Source organism: Salvelinus sp. IW2-2015, unplaced genomic scaffold (assembly GCF_002910315.2).
Source record: "Salvelinus sp. IW2-2015 unplaced genomic scaffold, ASM291031v2 Un_scaffold1374, whole genome shotgun sequence".
Lineage (NCBI taxonomy): Eukaryota > Metazoa > Chordata > Actinopteri > Salmoniformes > Salmonidae > Salvelinus > Salvelinus sp. IW2-2015.
The window spans coordinates 63765-68685 of record NW_019942865.1 but is presented as its reverse complement, the minus strand read 5'-3'; positions in this window follow the sequence as shown (position 1 = coordinate 68685).

Here is a 4921-nt window from a genome sequence, read left to right as displayed (position 1 = left end):
ACACACGCACACACACACACACAGCACACCACCACACGCACTACACACACACACGCACACGCACCACCAGGCACAGGCACAGGCACAGCACAGGCACAGGCACAGGCACAGGCACGGCACAGGCACAGACGCACACACACACAGCACACACACACACCACACACACACACACACACACACACACACACACACACACCACACACACAACCACACACCCACACACACACACACACACACACACACACAAGATGGATTATTACATCACCCCTGATAGGAGAGGAGAGCAGTGTTATTTGATAGGAGATAAAACCTCCCCTACTCCCCAGCCCCTAAACTGAAGAGTTTTCCCCTCCTGCTTAGCTCATGTCTTTTAACACATGTAATAAGTGGAAGAGGGGTTAATTTTGTTTGGGGCCTTAGAAAAGGACTGGGTGAGACCATCATTTCTCTGAAAGTACGTTTTCACCTCCGATTTGGCATTCTTGGAAAAATGACGACACACACATATGGACGCAAACAGACAAGAACAGACAGACCACACACACACACACACACACCACACACACAACACACACACACACACCACACACACACCACACAACACAACACACAACACACACACACACACACACAACACACAGCACACACACACACACCACTACACACACACACACCAAATGCACGTCACACGCACAACAATCTGAGTTGCTTCAGATTGGCTGCTTTAGTCCAGGGGTTAGAGGAGGTAATAAGGGTCATTGTTTTTTAACCTTTTAAAAGCGGAATACTAAAGCTAATTGGAATATATTCTAGAGAGAGAGAGAGACTGGAGAAGAGCGAGAAGAGAGAAAGAAGAGATGATAGAGAAGAGAGAGAGAGAAGAGGAAGATGATGAGAAAGAGAGAGGAGCCAAAGAGGGAAAGAGAGAAAGAGGCGAGAGAAAGGAGAGAGAGATAATTCTCTGTGTTTCCTGGGCAGTGAACAGATGGACTCAGTCTGTCTCTGGTACATCAGAACTGAACATATACACATACAACATGTCTTTTAATGTTCTTTAACAAAATGTCTTATTTGCAACTACTAAATTAATTGAACTAATTTCTGTTTGCAATACTGTCATACAGAGAAGACAGTTACTGCATGTGTTGTGTAAGTTAACTGTTTAACATGGACAATGGGATGATCTTGAAGGACATTGTGATCCTGAGTGGCTTGGCATGGGTCATTACTAAAATGCAAATGTTGTCAGACTCCCATTTGGCCAGATGAGGAGAGAGAGTGAGACACTAGAAAGTGTGTGTGAGAGAGGGGAAAGAGAGAGAGCATAGGAGAGAGAGAGAGAGAGAGAGAGAGAGAGAGAGAGAGAGAGAAGAGAGAGAGAGAGAGTGAGAGACTCAGAAAGTGTGAGATGGAGAGAGAGAGAGAACGAGGGAGTGAGTGAGGTTGGGAGGGAGAGAGAGACTGTGTGGCATATTCTGCCTCTATTTATCCTCTCTCCATCTCTCCCATCTCACCTATTCCTTTTGCTTTGCTTTTCCTTCCTTTCAGCCAATCTCTCTGTCAACATAATACTATTGGAATGTTTTTTCTCATTCTTAAACACACAATCACTCCCCCTCACCCCTTCCTCAGTCAACAGGTTGTAGTATAGAGGACAGGAACATGTAATAGCCTGACACATTACTGATGTATTTTATCGATCCTGCACCATTGATAGAAAATACAAATTAATTATTTATACAAAATTAGATGTACATCATTTCAATAAACTTTATTTATTATTATTATTACCCAATCAATATCCTTTTCATATTTGTCTGGACAAATTCACACGCTCACCGCGAGTCATAATATATTTGTCAAAATATTTCGCTATAAGTACCTCTAATATTTACACAAAGCTTTTGACATTTTYGTCATTTAGCAGACACTCTTATCCAGAGCGACTTACAGGAGTAGGTAGGGTTAAGTGCCTTGCTCAAGGGCACGTTGAAAGATGTTTCACCTGGTCGGCTCAGGGAGTCAAACCAGCAACATTTTGGTTCCTGGCACAATCCTCCTAACCGCTGGGCTACCAGCATCATTTTGGTTCCTGGCACAATCCYCCTAACCGCTGGGCTACCAGCATCATTCCACTGGTGTTCAACACATCATTCTAATATCAGTTCAAAATATCTTCTCCATGTTTTTTTTTTACATTTACAACACTTCAAAATGGACCCCTTCAAATCTCACTTACTTAACATCAACAGTAATTCTGTTTTGATAAAATCGAAGCTATTTAATGGTATTTTTCCCTGTAAGATAACTATTTCTGTAATGAGTATATATTTCTGCTACAGGATCTAAGAGCTTGACCATGTGACACATTTTAGAGGGGTRATGATTATATATTTCCTCTTTGTGAATTCAGATTAATTACATGAGAGATTGAYAATGACTGGAATGAATTGTGTGAATGAAGTGGTTTTAAAAAATAGAGCTTACGCTGATATAAAAACGGCTATATTTACTTGTTTCTTCATGCTTACCCCAATTTATAATTTTAGACTTTTTTAATTAGCATTTTCAGCTTAACGATGTKGTCACTATCGATGAAACATAATGGGTTTACTGTCCTAAATGCCCATCTCATGAGAATAGTACTGAAGCTATAATTCTCCGACCGCTGGTGTTGTGTTGTACACCAATRCGTTAGAATATATTATAAGTTGTAAAATCTCAGTGAAATGTTGTTTCTAATGTCTTCTCTGAGCAGAAGGACCTGTAGAATGTGCTCTGACATTACACTTCTGAGCCCTATAGAAAAGACATGGTGTCCAAGGCAGAGGTATCGCCAAGGTTCTCAAACTGCTGGGTTGCGCTGTATGGATGCAGTCATGTGTGCTTGTGTTAGTGAAGTGTGTCGTAATGTGCTGCTGTGTTTCCTACCACTCAGCACAGGGGGGCAGAACTGAGGTCTTAGATAGACACAACCTCTCTCTCTCTCTCTCTCTCTCTCTCTCTCTCTCTCTCTCTCTCTCTCTCTCTCTCTCTCTCTCTCTCAACACAACACACCACACACATTCACACCACACATCAACAACACGACTAACAACCACACAACGACACCCAACACACCCCACAACACACACACCACACCACACACACACCACACACACACACCCACCCACACCCACACACACACACCACACCACACACAACACACCAGAACAACAACACACACACACACACTAAAACCACATTAATTAACCACAACACCACACTCTTCTTAATGATTGACAGTATATTGTCTATTTTCAACTTTATTGGTTTACATTATGGAACGAGAAGGAATACTTTCCAGAACCTCGGCTAGTGAAAAACATAAACACCATCCAAAAGCTTCTGAAGAGTAGGGACTCGAGACAAAAATCATTCAACACACTATAGGCTACGCTCTTTGTGTGTCCAGCACTGTTTTTTGGGCAATGATGCTCTCTAACTCGCTTGCTTCCCCATCAATTCACTCTGACAGAACTGTATCCCGCCCCTCTCCTGTAGGTAAGGATGCACTTAATAAAAAACACTCGTACACACCAACACTCTCTCTCTCTCTCTCACACACACACACACACCACACACACACACACACACACACACACACACACACACACAACAGCAGCACACACACACACACACACACACACACACACACACACACACAACACATCACCACACACCACACACACACACACACACACACACACACACACACACCACAAATGCTCATGGAAGGATGCCCGTTGATAAGAGAAACAGACTGAACAGACGGATGCAAAGATCTACATGCCATGCTCTTGAACTAATGACCATCAGGCCACGTCTACAGCACCACTTATCCATCACCATAACTTATCTTTATTCACACAACGTACAGCAGACTTTCTTTCTATCCGTTTCCATTCCCCGTTTTTGTCTCTGAGTCTCGTTCTGATTTTCTGGGCTTTCTCCCCCCCTCTCTCACCCCCCCCTCGCTCACCCCCCTCCCCCTACTCTCTCACCCCCTCCCCTCTTCTCTCACCCCCCCCTCTCTCACCCCCTCCCCCTCTTCTCTCAACCCCCCCCTCTCTCTCTCATTTAATTCCCCCCCCCTCTCTCTCCACCCCCCCTCTTCATTTTGTTGTCTCTCTCTCATTTTATTCTCCATCTCATCCTCTCTCTCTCTCTCTCTCATCCCTCCACTCTCTCTCTCTCTCCATTCTCCTCTTTTTATTCCCCTTTCTCTCTCTCTCCTCTCTCTCTCTCTCTCTCTCTCTCTCTCTCTCTCTTCTCTCTCTGCTCTCTTTCTTCTCCCTCTCTCTCTGTCAATGTCAATTCAATTCAAGGGGGCTTTGCATGGAAACATATGTTTACATTAGCAAAGCAAGTGTGAAATTAGGATAAACAAAGTGAAATAAACAATACAAAGTTAAAATAATAGCATGAAGACATTTCAAATGTCATATTATCTTATATACAATGTTGTAAGCGATGTGCAATTATTTAAAGACATAAAGGGAAAATAAGTAAGATATGGGTTGTATAGTACAATGGGTTTTTTCTTCACTGGTTGACCTTTTCTTGTGGCAACAAGTCACACATCTTGGCTGCTGTGATGGCACACTTGGTATTTGAGTCAAAATTGGAGATTGTTGTTAATTTCTTGGTGGATGCTGTGTAATCTTGAGGGAATGATATGGTCTCTCTAATATTGGTCATAACATGGGCAGATGAGTTTTGGCATTGGCACATTGCCTGTCTTCTCTCTCGATGTTCTTTCCTCAATAGCAAGGCTATGCTCACTGAGTCTGTACAGATAGTCAAAGCTTCCTTAAGTTTGGGTCAGTCACAGTGTCAGGTATTCTGCACTGTGGATCTCTCTGTTTTAGGGCCAATAGCG